General features: G+C 37.3%; 1 pseudogene; it reads right to left on the bottom strand.

Moving 5' to 3' along the window:
- Window positions 1-14601: 14601 nt before the first annotated feature.
- On the bottom strand, window positions 14602-15249 carry LOC119542956 (annotated as a pseudogene).
- Between the last annotated feature and the right edge of the window lie 231 nt (window positions 15250-15480).

The following is a 15480-nucleotide window of genomic DNA, read 5'->3' as shown; positions in this document are numbered from 1 at the left end:
TTTCTCAAGGAATTTTCCATTTCATCAAAGCTGTCAAAATTGCTGGCAAAATGTCGTGAATAATATTTTATCTTATTATCCTTTTGATGTCTGTAGGGTGTTTAGTGAGGTCCCCTCTTTCACACCAGATATTAGTAATTTGTTTTCACTCTTCCTTTTTTTTTGATCAATCTGGCTAGGAGTTTGTCAATTTAGTTGATCTTTTTGGCTCTGTCAATTCTTTCTATTGTTTGCTTTCTATTTCACTTTTATTTTCATTATTTCCTTCATTTTACTTTAGGTTTTATTTGCTCTTATTTTTCTAATTTCTTAAGATAGAACCTTAGATCATTGATTTTAGACATTTCTTAAGCTATTAACTTCACTTTAAGCACTTTGTGATGGTTGGGTTCATGTGTCAACTTGGCTAGGTGGCCTAGCTGTCTGGTCAAGCGGGCACTGGCCTGACGATTGCTGTGAGGCTATTTGAGGCTGGTTAATAAACCAACGGGCTGGTTTGTCGGATCATCAGTCAATTGACTGCAGCTGACTGATGACTCATCAAGGGGTGTGCTTCCACAGTGAGAGAATGCAATTGGCTGGATTTGGTCTGGGTGATCAGTTGGAGGCTTATAAACCAGACGGTTAGAGAACCTTCACTTCTTCTTCAGCTGCTCAGTGAAGCTTTTCCTGGGGAGCTCATCGAAGTTGCCAGTTCGTTTCCTGAGGAGTTTGTCAAAGTTGTCGGTTCGTTTCCTGAGGAGTTCGTCAAAGTTGCCGGTTGGTTTCCTGAGGAGTTTGTCAAAGTTGTTGGTTTGTTTCCCGAGGAGTTCGTCGGACGTCTTCCTTGGAGTTGACAGCTTGTTGACGGCTCTGCAGAATTTGGACTCGTGCGCTCCCGCAGTTGCGTGAGTCACTTTTACAATTTGATAATAAGAGACATCTCTCATTGATTCTGTTTCCAAGGAGAACCCTAACTAATACACACTTTCAGCGGTATCCCACAAATTTTGAGAAGCTGTGTTTTCACTTTTAATTAGTTCTAAATATTTTCTAATTTCTTAATACTTCTGTGACCCATAGGATATTTATAAGTATATTTTTAAATTTCTAAATATTTTGGGATTTCTTCAGTAAGATAAATGTCTATTACTGGTTTCTCATTTAAATCCACTGTGTTCCAAGAACATACTTTGAATGATTTCAATAATTTTAAATTTATTGAGACTTGTATTACAGCTATGTATATATGTATATTGGTATTTCTTGATAAAACACCAAGTACACTTGAAAGTAATGTCTATTCTACAGTTGTTAGTGTAGAGTTCTATAAGTATCAATTAGATCAAGATGGCTGATAGCACTGTTCAGATTGTGTCCACTTTTTTGTTGTCTAATTGTTCCAGAAATTGGTGAGAGAGGGGTATTTATTAATATCTCCAGATATTTTTGTGAAATTATCTTTCTCTCTTTAATTATGTCACTTTTTGCTTCATGTATTTGGAAACTCCATTATTGAGTTGTTTGTTATGTCTTCCTGTGAAATGACCCTTTTATCAGTATGAAATGTCCCTCTTTGTCTCTGCTAATAATTTGCTGTGAAGTTATTCTATGTATTATATAGTCACTGCATCCTTCTTATGCTTCTAAACCATTTTCATGGTTATTTAGTTTTACCCAGTTACTATCAACACATCTGTATATATTTATATTTAAAGTGCTTTTTGTAGATCGCATATGATTGAGGCTTTTTAAAAATCTATACTGACAATCTCTGTCTTTTAATTGGAGTGTTTACTCCATTGACGTTTAATACAATTCTTAATATAGTTGGAATTGGATCTACTGTTTTATGATTTTCTATTTGTCCTCTCTATTTTTGACTTATTTCTTCCTTTCTTGCCTTCTTTTGGATTACTTGATTATTTTTTTCAGAATTCCACTCTATGTAGTGGCTTTTTAATTACTTTTTTTTCAGTTTATTTTTTATTTTTTTTAGTGGTTGCTCTAGGGATTACAAAATGCACCTTTACTTTTTTAGTCTACCCTAACTTAATATTGTACCCTTTCACATAAATGTGGAAACCTTGTAATTATATAGGTCTGTGTTTCCCACTTTCTGCTGTCCTTTATGCTATGGTTGCCATATGTATTATATTTACATGTATTAAAAACTTAATGAGAAAAAGTTATATTTTTTGCCATAATGAGTCCTATGTAGTTTAAAGAAACTAAGGAGAAAAATAGTCCTTTATATTTATCCAGATATTTACCATTTTTTATAATCTTTATTCTTTCTTGAAGATCCAAGATTCCCTGGTATCATTTCCCTTCAGTCTAAAAATCTTCATTTAGCATTTTTGGTAGTGCAAGTCTGCTGATGATCAATTCTCTGACAATGCCTTTCTTTTGCTTTCATTCTAGCAGGGTATTTTCACTGGATATAAAACTCTGGGTTGACAGATTTTTCTTTAAGCACTTTGACTATGTTCCAGTATCTTCTGGCTTTCTTTGTTTCTAATGAGAAATCAGCCATTAAATATGTCATTGTTCTCCTATATATTTAGATGTTACATGTCATTTTTCTCTTGCTGCTTGCAAGATTTCTCTTTATATTTGGTTTTCAGCAGCTTGACTATGGTATGCTTAGCCATGTCCACTGCCCCTTCCTTCTGTGACTTCAATTTCATATATCTTAGACCTCTTGATATTGTCCAGTATGTTCCTAAATATTTGTTCATTTTTCCCAATTTTTCTTTTTCTGTGTTCTTTAGATTGGATATTGATCTGTCTTCAAGTTCACTGATTTTTTCCTTTGTTATCATCATTCTGCTGTTAATCTCATCCAATGAATTTTATATTTCAGATATTGTAGCTTTCAGTTATAAAATTTCATTTGGTTCTTTCTCACAATTTTTATTTTGCTTATAAGTCTTTCTAGTTGTAATTTATTACATGTATTTTTTTCTTTACTCCATTGAGTATAGTTCAAATATCTATTTAAATTCCTTGTCTGCTAATTCTAACATCTGGGCCATCTTTGAGTTGGCTTACATTGATTGTCTTTTTCTCTGCAGAATAGGTCACATTTTCCTAATTCTGTATATTTCATATAGTTTAGGAGTGTATCATGGAAATTTGTGAATTTTTTGTTGTGGAGATTCTGGATTCTGTTATAGTCCTCCAAAGAGTGATGATATTTTTTGTTTGAGCATGTAGTTAACTGAGCTGGATTAAAATAGCAAACTCTGCCATTTGGGGAGCAGCTCAAATCTCAATTCAGTTCTTTTTTTCTTACCTTGGCTCTTTCTAGCCTGCTCATGGTTCAAAGGTCAGTTAGATACTTGAGTATTTTCTGTACAGAATTTGAACTCTCTCTCTGTCTCTCTCTTTTCTGGGATTCCACCCTCATTTTCACATAGTTCTGCTTGTCCTGAACTCTGTTTTCTGGTTCTTCAAGCCAGAAGATCATGTTCTAGTTTAACACATAATTAACAGCTAATTAATTTTTCATAACTTCATAAGTCTATAATATCCCAATTTATTTATCCTTTTTACCTCTTGATAGATAGGTTGTTGCCAGTTTTTTTCATATTATAACTGTTGTCCAAAAAAAAAAATATTGTGTGTGTCTATCTTCTCTACTTCCTTATAGAATAGAGTCCCAAAATCAGGATTATCAAGATAAAGGATACTTATTCTTCATTTTAATAAATATTACACTACTTTCCAAGAAGATTGTAGCAACTTACATTTCCAGCAGTAGTGTATGAGTTTCCATTTCATGTGAACTTATTATTGTCACATTAAAATTTTTTCCCAATATGATGATTTAAAATGCATATCTCACTGTAGTTATAATTTGTGTTTGACTACTAATGAGGTTGAGCATTTTTTGAAAAGCTTGTAAGAAAAAAACAGTTGTCCTCTGCTCCTATCTCTCTATCCCTGAGTCCTGCAACCCCTTTCAACTGTTTTAGTTTTTTTTTTCATTACTTACCTCCATTTTCTGAAAAACTTGATTCTAATTTTGTTTCTTTTTCTTGTTCAGATACATCTATTGACTTTCTACCATGGAAGATGAGGATTTAATTCTCATGTACCATCCTCACTACACAAAATTTCCCTTCTTCTATCCTCCCAATTTATTTATATCACAATTTTTGGATACATTATTATTATTCTGTGTATACACTAACATGGTGTTCTGGTTTGCTAATGCTGCCATTATGCAAAATACCAGAAATGGATTGGCTTTTATAGAGGGGATTTATTAGATTACAATTTACAGTTCTAAGCCATGGAAGTGTCCAAACTAAGGCATCAACAAGAGGATACCTTCACTGAAGAACAACGATGGCATCCAGAACACCTCCATCAGCTGAGAAGGCACGTGGCTGGTGTCTGCTAGTTCTTTGCTCCCAGTTTGTGTTTCAAAATGGTTTTCTCCAAAATGTCTCTGGACTTCTGTCTTAGCTCCTCTCTCTCAGAGCCTCTGTGACCTTGCTTCTTTCTCCCATGACATTTCTCTGTAAGCATCTGGGGTTACTCACTTAGTTTCTCTGGGACAAGCTCTGGGGTTCATCTGTTAGCTTAGCATCTCTAAACATCCTTCTGTCTGCATCTCCAAGCATCAGCTTTCAATGGCTGTCTCCAGAATGTCTCTCTCTGCTCTCTGTGTGAGCTCCCTTTAAAGAACTCCAGTGATCTAATTAAGACCCACTTTGAATGGGCAGGGCCACACGTCCATGGAATTAATTCAATCAGTGGTTCCACCCCAATCAACAGACTAATCAGTTTGCATTAAAGAATATGACTTTTCTGGGGGACATAATATATCCAAACCAGCACACATGGCTATACAAATATTCTTCACTGCTAACCCTGTCATGTCCTATGATCAAATTTCCTTCTATATTTTCCCCATGGAACTAATAATAGTCTTTTAAAATTTGCTTATTTTAGTATGCATTTATCACTAATTCTTCCCCAATCTCTCCAACAGAGCTCTAAAGTTTCTCTCAAAACACTGAAATATATTAAACTAATAGTTCCATATTTTCTTGGCATCCTCCTTCTCCTCTGTATTAGTTAGGGTTCTCTAGGGAAACAGAATCAACAAGAGGTATATATAAATATAAGATTTTATAAAAGTGTCTCACATAACTGTGGGTATGTACAAGTCCAAATTCCATAGGGCAGGCAGCAAACTGGCAACTCCAGCTAAGATGTTTGATGAACTCCTCAGCAAGCGAACTGGCAACTTCAATGAGCGTGTTCAATGAACTCCTCCGGAAACTCCTCAGGAAATGACCTGGCAACTTTGATGAACTCCTCCAGAAATGCTTGGCTGGTCAGCCAAAGAAGAAGTGAAAGTCCTCTATCTATCTCACTTAAAAGTCTTCAAACTGATTGGATAAAATCCAGCTGATTGCATTCTCTCATTGTGGAAGACACACCCTTCATTGATGTAATCACTCACAGCTGCAGCCAATCAACTGATGATTTAAAAAACCAGCCTTCTGGTTTATTAACCAGCCACAAATGTCCTTGCAGTAATGGTTAGGCCAGTGCTTGCTTGACCAGACACTTGGGTATTATCACCTGGCCAAGATGACACATGAACCTAACCACCACATCCTCCAATATGAAATGGTTGTTCTGTAGGCTTGCTGAAGAGCTGTTGGCTCAAGATTTTCCAACACTATCATTTTAGACATTGCTTTACTCTCTCTCCTATGTTAGATCTTCTGTTTCCTGGATCCCATGCTTTTTTCTTCCATGGTTCTGTAGATTAAATTATGTACCCTGGATAAAAACATGTTCTTAATTTTAATTCATTTCTGTGAGTGTGAATCCATTGTAAAAAGGACCGTTTGAAGAAGTTATTTTTAGTTAAGATGTAGCTAGTGGAATCAAGATGGGTCTTAACCTATTACTGGAGGCCTTAGAGAAGGCCACAGAGGGGAAAGTCATGGGAAGAAACTGGAAGTCAATGGAACCCAGCAGACATCACCATGTGCATTGCCATTTGATAGAAAAGCCAAGGATCAAGTATTTCCAGCAGCCATCCCCAGAATGCCTCGGTCTTCAGGGACAACCCAGTGCCTTGCTGACACCTTGCTTTTGAATTTCTCCTAGCCTCAAAACCATGAGCCAATAAATTCCCATTGTTTAAGCCAACCTACTGTATGGAATTTGTTTTAGCAGTGAGAAACTAAGACACATGGTTTGCTCTCTTGTTTTGGTAGAGCACATACTTTAGTAACTTCCAGAGGAAGAGAGTTTCTTGGGAGCTTGAGTGTGGGAATTTGTCATTCTTTTTGGCTGTCCAGGAATAGAAGCCTCTTTTATCTCTCCTTTTGTTTATTTGGGAAAACCCATCACCCACTACAAAAGCTGGAAATGTTAAGTATTCAATTTTTTTCAGATTACCAAGCAGCCAAGGAATTGGGTGGTTGCAACCTCTTCAAACTTTGAATCTGAAGCCAGTGATACAAAGAAGTTGGAACTACACGAATACTTTTTGGTGAAGGTGGCAACAGTAGCAGGAGCATGAACTGCATCTAGTTTCCAGGGATAGTCAGTGGCACCAAATTCCAGTGGTAGAAACCAGTGTTGGAGGCAATGGAATGTACTTGGAAAAGCTCTATGGCATAGTTATGGTCTTTGTTATTGGTTGTGTGGTTTCCTAGCTTGTCCTTGACCATCTTGTAGTCTGTTCTCTCCTCAATTATCTTTTTCCTTAAAATGCAATTTTATTGAAAAATATTCACACACCATACAATCCACCTAAAATATACAATCAGTGGTTCACAGAATGATCACATAGTTGTGCATTCATTACCACAATCAATTTTAGAATACTTTCATTACTCCAAAAATAAATAAATAAAAATATAAAAGAAACCCCCAAATATCCCATACCCCTTATAGCCCCTATTGTTGACACCTATTATTGGTGTGGTACATTTGTTAGTTGATGAAAGAATATTCAGATATTACTGTTAATTATGGTACATAGTTTGCAAAAGGTACATTTTTCCCATATACCACTCCATTATTGACTCCTTATAATAGTGTTGTACATTTGTTCTAGTTTGTGAAAGAACTTTTTAGTGTTTGTACGTTAATCAGTTATCGTCCACCATAAGAATCACTGTGTTATGTATTACCTGTTTCAACCTCTAGCTTTCCTTCTGGTGACATACATGATTCTAAACTACCCCTTTCAACCACATTCACCCTTTGTTTAGCCTACTAATTATATCACAATAACGTGCTACTGTCACCTCTATTTGTTTCTAAACGTTTAAGTTTAACCTAGTCAATAATTCTGCACATATTAAGCAACTGCTCCCCATTCTCTAGCCTCATTCTATCTCCTGGTAACCTATATTCTAGATTTTATGTCTATGAATTTACATATTATCATCAGTTCATATTAGTGAGATCATAAAATAATTGTCTTTTTGTTTCTGACTTATTTCACTCAACCTAATGTCCTCAAGGTTCATCTATGCTTCAGGTCTTCCTCAATTACTTTTAATAACTCTTGTCTTTGCTTAAAATAGCCAGTTGGTTTCTGTAGCTTACAAATAAAAACACTAAATTAACCAGAGATTTGTACTAGAAGCTGTTGCAGGCAATAGAACCTCAGGGAAATATAGGTTTCTGGACTGATACTTGATTTGATGGGGTCTGAGGCCAGTAAAAACCTAGTTAATATTAAGGGTTGGGACTCGGGAGTCAATGATACTCATTGGTGAAATGGTTAATCAGATTATCCTTGTTGTCACTCAGAATGTGTTCACACATTGAAGGAAAGGTTTTTGGAGGATGGGGTCACCATTTCCAAACAAATTATGGAGGGCATTAGAAATTCAAGAACTCTGGTGGGAGGAGTCGCTTTTAATGGTGACGGACCTCTGGAAGAATGAGATTGATGAGCTCAAAGTCCTCAATTCTTGGTACAAGGCAGAAAGTGAAAATCAGGGACTGTGCTGAAAGAATCTCTTATCACTTGCAGTAAGACTTTAATAGTCAAAAACCAAACTCAAAATTTGATCCTGTAGATCGCCAATTTACAATGTTACTTGAATTTATAGCTTCACCTGGTGGAAGTGAGTGTCAAAAAGTCACAGTCATAACTATGAATATTGAATTTTCTGGAAAAAAAATAATGATGGAGATGTACAGAGGTTCTGTTCTCTGCTTCCTGACATCATAGATTTAGTGGGGTATGTGGTGGCAGTAGTGGGGTTTAAGCTAGAAGAGTCCTGTAGTGTGATCAGTCCTTGTTTCTGGCTGCAATGTTTCTGGTTGTGCAGAATTCAAACCTGTTTCCCTAATCCTCATTAAAATTTTGTAAGCTACTTAATACTGTTTAATCAATTCCTTAAGCAGCAAGTGTAGAATCTCCTAACTGTGACTAAGAATCTTAACTGATAATAGTTATTGTTATCATAAGTGGTTGTATGTCACATACCCTTATGAAAATGGAAATGAGATATATTTTGGTTTGGTTTGAAGGTACATGACCTGATTAGGATTAAACAACTAGTTCATGGGTCTAGAGGTTGGTGGAGCCACAGCTTAAACTCAGGGGACCTAGGCTGGTTATGATTAGAAGATAGGATGCTAAGAGTTTAAGGCATGCAGTAGTGACGGATGTTGAAATTAGCACTTGTAGTCACGTGAAGTGCCTACTGAAGTGAAGTTTTAGGGGATTTTGTGTCTGCAGCAGTAGACCTTCACAAAAAGCATGAGAAAATCAGACTGCACAGTGTCTTGAAATTGATCATAGCTCCAAAGATCTACCAAACAAGGTAGTAACTCTAAATTTGATGAACTGAGATCTGATTTGAGCCACCACAATGGAGAGAATCATAGTTCCTTCACCAATTTCCAAACTTGAATTCATAGGTACAAAGATCATAGGTACAAATCCCCAGGAATGAGGGAAGCTCCTAAAGAAGGGGTCAGTGACAACAGCACATACATGTATTTTATATTTTTCTCTTAGCTGTTCTCAAAGGGATCTGCATTTACTTACCAGGATAATAGTACACTGGAAAAGGAAAATATCCAAATATTTTTTGGATATTGACTCTGACCTAATGCTAATCTTTGGAGACTTAGAAAGCTACTGTGGTCCACTGACAAAACTGGGGTTTAGTGAGTAAGGTCATATATATCAAGTTGGGACATGAATCCCTCTCACATGGTCCCAAGGAATCCAATAATCCCACCTTGTAGTTATTTCTAAGTTTTGGGGTGGATGTTTGGAATCTGTATATTGAGATATTGGTAGATTCCTGACAAAGGCTATGGTTAAGGGATATTAGAATAGGAAATCCAAGTAGAAATACCTAGTTCTGCCACTGTCCCTCCAAAACTAGTGCTACAAAATTGAGAGGGTTTCAGGGATCAGGGCTACTCTCAAAGATTCAGGGATGGTGATTCCCATCACATTCTCATTTAACTTAACCTCTTTGGTCTATAGAGAATTCATGATCTTGGAAAATGACCATGGATTATTACATATTTAATCAGATGGAGATTGAAATTACACTTGGTCTTTTAATGCATCAAATCAATGGCCCCTGGCACTGGTATGCAGCTATTGCTCTAGAACTGCACTGTTTGATACAATAGTCACCAGCCACATGTGGCTAATCAAATTAAGATAAAACTATACTTAATTTAAAATTCAGTTCCTCAATTGCACTAGCCACATTACAAATGCTCAAAAGCCACATGTGGCTAGTGGTTACCCTATTGGACTGCACAAATACAGAACATTTCCATCGTTGCAGAAAATTATATCTAAAGAACTGTCTAGAAAATATTTTTCCTTCAAGTCCACTTATTAGAGAACACTAGAGCGGTTTGCCTTCATTTTGCAAGGTCAGCAGTATACATTTACTTTCATGTCTCAATAATATAGCAACTCAGGGACCAAATTTTCCAGTCTCCTTTCATCCAGATGTGCCCACAAGATTAGTTTTCATCGATGGAATGTAAGTGGAAGTGATATGTGTCATTTCTGGGCTAGATTTTTTCAAAGGTAGGTATGCCCTCTCCAGCCAGAAGCAGAGGATGAGACAATGGGGGTCGAAGAACTGGTGTATCTGAATCACTTTGTGGAAGAAAGTCACTGGCTGATCTGTACTTGATGTCTGTTAAGCCTGTTAATACTGTTACTTGATGAAAGCCATGTTTAAGTAATATTAATATTATAGCTTTCCACACTGCGTTGGATTGATGAAGAGGGACATAGGAGAACAAGTAAGGAATAAGATCAATTCAGTTGAGATCTATTTTTATTTTTTGATCATATAAAGCTTTAGCTTTGTATATATGAGAAATTTGTCTAAGAGAGGAGTATGTTTCAGGCCATTTCAACACAATGCCAGAACATTCATTCAGTTCAGTAAAATATTTAGACAATTATCCACTATATATACAGACACATATATACATACATGTCTGTTTGTATTTTTGTTTATTTACTGTCAGGAACAATAGCAGCTAAGAGAAACATCCAACCACACCACAGGACGGTCCTAACAGAAAACTCATTGCCACCACCTCACTCCATTTGGCACCTATTACACTAGGGACCAGATACTAGCACCTCCTCTAGAACTTCCCCAGAAGAACCAATGCCTTTACCACCATGTTTGTAAAAAGAATAAATTTCCTTATGTGTGATGAACATCTCATATAGCTCACTTTCTCCTACTAAGTCTTATGTAGCTCTGTCCACCTGCACAACCTAGGTCACCTATGGAACCCTACATTCAAGAAAGACAGGAAATGTAGCTTTTAGCTTGCTAGCCTCTAGAGTTTAAGGAAGCATATCAGGAGGGAGTTGCAATGGGCGTTGAGTGCCACTCTACCATATGTGCTACAGATGTGTCTGGTGATCCGTTGTAAAAGCACTGAAGTACCCAAAATGTTTTTATGCTGATTGAAGAGGGTAATAAATGATTTTCCACTACAAGTTTCAGGTGAATATCACAAAATGGAAGCAAAATAAAACAGCAATTGGCTTGAGCTGACTCGGGCTGGGTGGTTTGTGCCTCTTCTCCTGAAATGCACTCTAGTTATAAAATATGACTCCCCAAGAGACAGGGATGCCTCCTTACTGTCCAACTGTAGCTAAGAGTAGACTCAAACAGCAGGCAGGGGGTCCTTTTCATCATCGAGATGTGAGTACAGAATGGAGGAGAGACATCCAAGATATCCATTTAGTGGGTATGAATTTTTATAACCAGAAACTTAGGGTACAAAATGTAACTTTATTTTTTCTATAATTGAATTTGCTTTCTGTCTCAAGGATCCTTTCTAACTAATTCAGGAAACTTAATCTGGTCACTTCTGGATCAACTCAAACTTGTGATTTTTTCCACATTTCAGTTTTGAATTTAATCTAAACTCAGTAATTCAAAGTTTAACCTCCTCCTCATAGGACAGCATCTGAGTTCAGGGAAAACTCAGAAGTCAAGCCCTGATGGGCAGGAGGGTGCCTTGGCCATGCTCTCCCTCTGATCGCCACAGGTTCATGATAAGAAGGTACACCTTGTTCCTGCAGGTCTTTGGTCGTCAGCCTCTGTGTGTGTTATATCCACTGAAGCCTCCTTTGGTGGGAGAAGGATCTACTCTACATGCGTGACGTCATTCCCTCAACAGGATTCAAAGGCCTCTCGCTACTCACTGGTCTCTCTATACCACTATGTGCCCTGCTCAGGATCTCAGGAGATTTTCAGATACTCTGTTGATCACTGGGGACCCTTGGGGACATGGGAAGGTGTCAGGCCCTCCTTGCTCAGAGGTGCCATGTCTATAACCTCAGTATTCTGGCACAGAGGACTTCTCTATCAGGCTCGTTGTCTCCTGGAAAGCAAGGTTCAGATCCCTTCTCCTTCAAAACCCTCCAAACTTACTTGGGGTTTCTCTGGTTCTCAATCCAGAACTCACCCCCAGGATGTGGGAAGGGTACAGGTCCCATTCTCAGAGACTTGCGTGTGTGGCTATTTCTCTCCTCTTTGTCTCTTTTCTCCCTCTCCTTCTAGATAAACCTTTATCAATTTTTGGACATGATTACAGAATTTTACATCATTCCCAATTCTCCCCAATTCTATTGTTTATGCATAAAGGTTCACAGACTTTGGGAACTTAAAACACTTTTTCCCTCTCAAAAAGTTTGGCCCCTGTAATCTCTGAAATCCTTGAATCTTAAAAAGATTCAATACTTCTGATTCTGTTATGAATTTCAATAGCTCACTCAGGAGTATTTGACTCTTCATTTAGGCTTAATAAACCTAAACTTTATGATATCATTTTAATGATGAAAAACTGAAGGGGTAACAAGTAATTATTGAATAAAAAATAAAACCATTAAAAGTTCAAATATCATCTCACTGTATATTTAGTAAGAAAAAATAATCTATTAAAGTTTCTCTCTAATTGAGCACAGAACAGTCTCACCTTGAGATCTGGCCATATTTTCTGCTGGGGGAATTAGGATTCTGAGTACAGCTTGGTGATTGTTATTCAATTGGTTCTGCGTCCAGCAACCTGAAGATGTTTCTTGGTCCTGGGAAAAGAAAGACTAAATGGCTAAAAGTAAAAGACTGAAAGAACTGTTTCACCAAAACTTCAACTCACTGGGACCCAGATACTGTCATTCTTGGTGCTGCACTCATGGAGTGTTAAACAGCTGAGGGAGCGGTCCCTCCACCCTCACTACAAAAAACAGTGCAGTTTGGGCACCTTGAGGGCCAATGGTAGTTGTCTCTGGAGAACTGCTGCACCTGGCAAAGCAGCAGGAAGGGCTATGGGAGGCAGGGGAATAGCACGTGATGGTGTTAAATTCCCACCAGGGCCTGATGGAACAGCAGTAGTCAGCAGCAGAGAATTGCTTTGCTAGATGGAACAGTAGGAAAGATTTTTTTTTTTTTTTTTTTTTTTTTTTTAAATTAGAACAAGTATGGTAGGGACTTAAGACAATTGAGATGTTCCAGGAATACTAAGGGAGTACCTTACAAAGAATCAGAGGCCCTTCATTAGCAGTTGGGAGTAACTAGGAAGTAAAATTTGGGCCTTAATACTAGAAGTCATAATAATAACTTGTGATTCCGAGTAAAATTTAGGCTACATCATATTAATATCCATTAAATATCTTGACATATGAGTCCTTTCTACTCTTGTTGCCATTAGTAAGAAGCAGCACATTTTTCTTTACCTACAGTCGTTATCAATGAATGAAAGAGACAAATAAGGTAAAAGAACCTCTGCTTAAATGGCATTTACTTAGCTGCTGAGAGGATTAAAAAAAAATTGACATTGGCTCACACATAGTGTCAAAGGGGTAAAGCAAGCCAATATTTATTATCCTCAAGACACAATATACCACTTTCAAACTGAGTTTTGTATTCATCTCCATTGAAGAAAAAGGACTCATCTCAATTTCTTTTAAGGAAATTGAAGAATGACTCATTCCACCCCAAACACATTTTAAAAATAAAATACAACCCTAATTTAGAGACCACCAACATTGACACTATTCTTTCCAAATTAAAACTCACAAACGAAATTTTAATAGCTTCTGACAGAAAAAGTTCTCATTACCAAACCTATAGGAAAGAGTTCCTGTGTTTTGGATTAATGAGGAAATGAGATGTTAGATAATTGACCGTATAATGCTGTTTTGCCATTTTGCCTCCTGAGGAAGATATTGGATAGATGGTTTCCCTGAAGTAGAGAACAAGTTATTTCAAGTAGAATCCCCACTGATTATTTTAATATCAAATTGTTTTAGTTCTAACACTTAACATTTCTTGAAAATTCTTAAACATTTAGTACTAAAGAGAAGGCACTTATAAATTTATATTACCCAAGGGAAGAGATGAACATTAAGTTTCTTTTTAAATGGTGATAAAAATAAAATTCCCTGAACATTCTCGTACGTTTGAAAATCCATCATTCTGAGTACCTTGACTAATCTGGAACCAGGCACATTAGTTCCATGGCAGCTTTGAGTTGCCTATGGAGCCAAGAGAATTTGACAGTCCTTCAGAAGAATCTACTATCATGATGACTCTTTTTCCCAGTTTTACTGAAGTTTTCCAGAGAAACCAAGAATAAGTAGAGGGCCCGTGTTCATGTTAGTAACAAATTCATTTCTTAAATTTCTTTACTGGCAAAACTAGTGTGTAGTGTGTAGTTTTTGACCCAGACTGCACTTTTTTTTTTTTTTTTTAGATATTTGAAATACTTTATTCTGATTCTAAACAAAAAGGAATGGGTATGACAGTAACAAACAAGACTTCACCACCAAACATTGTGATGTGACTGTAGCAGTCTTATATTTGAAACTCAAAAAGGAAACAACTGTGTTCCAAAACAGCTAAATACGCAGGTCCAAAAACTGAAGGTATTTTTTTTAACTGCCACATTCAGTCCGAAGCCCATTCATCTCCTTCAGCATCCCAAAGATTAAGCACATGTTCTGCTTAGCTATCTAATAAAGTGGCAAACACGCTGCACCACTGACATCACAGGACAGTTGCCTATAAAACTAGACTTCTGACGCTGGGCTCCAGCTTCACTTTCTCACAGATCGTCATCCTCATCCAGCAGAGCAGTTGTCTGAGCAACCTCTAAGTCATGTTCACACTGTGCTGCCAAAGTTGGGTCCATGACAACCTCTGGTGGGGCAAGAGAAGGCATGGCCACAAGCTCCAAGTTAGGGTCTCCAATCAGTTTTCCAGCAAGCCAAAGGAAGGGCTTTTCAAAGTTGTAGTTACTTTTGGCAGAAATGTCATAGCACTGAAGATTCTTCTTTCGGTAGAAGACGATGGATTTTGCCTTAACCTTCCTGTCCTTAATATCCACTTTGTTCCCACACAACATGATGGGGATGTTTTCACACACTTGTACCAGATCTCTATGCCAGTTAAGCATATTCTTGTAAGTAACTCTTGATGTTACATCAAACATTATAATGGCACACTGGGCTTGAATGTAATAGCCATCTCAGGCCACTGAATTTCTCCTGACCAGCTGTGTTCCCACACTGAATTTAATAGGTCCTTTGTTTGTATGGAACACAAGGGGATGGACCTCAACGCCCAAGGTGGCTACATACTTCTTCTCAAATTCACCAGTCAAATGATGTTGCACAAATGTAGTTTCTCCAGTACCACCATCGCCAACCAATACAAGTTTAAACTGAACTTGGGGTTCTCCTTGGGCGGCCATCGTGATGGTTCTTCCAGAAGCATCTCTGTCCCCTTGACCCAGACTGTACTTGTTGATCAAAATCCCATGACTTTTAGTTATTTTATTTTTGAAACATAGGCTTAATTGGAAGAAGTTGTGTATTGACTCTAGTAAAATTAGAGCTTTGTCACAATCAAGCTGTTATAAGTACTTTTGGTGACAGTGGTAGCTCTACAAATTCAAACCTGATATATGGGACCTGTGGATTCT

This window comes from Choloepus didactylus, chromosome 8 (assembly GCF_015220235.1).
Source record: "Choloepus didactylus isolate mChoDid1 chromosome 8, mChoDid1.pri, whole genome shotgun sequence".
Lineage (NCBI taxonomy): Eukaryota > Metazoa > Chordata > Mammalia > Pilosa > Megalonychidae > Choloepus > Choloepus didactylus.
This window is presented reverse-complemented; position numbering and strand designations above follow the sequence as displayed.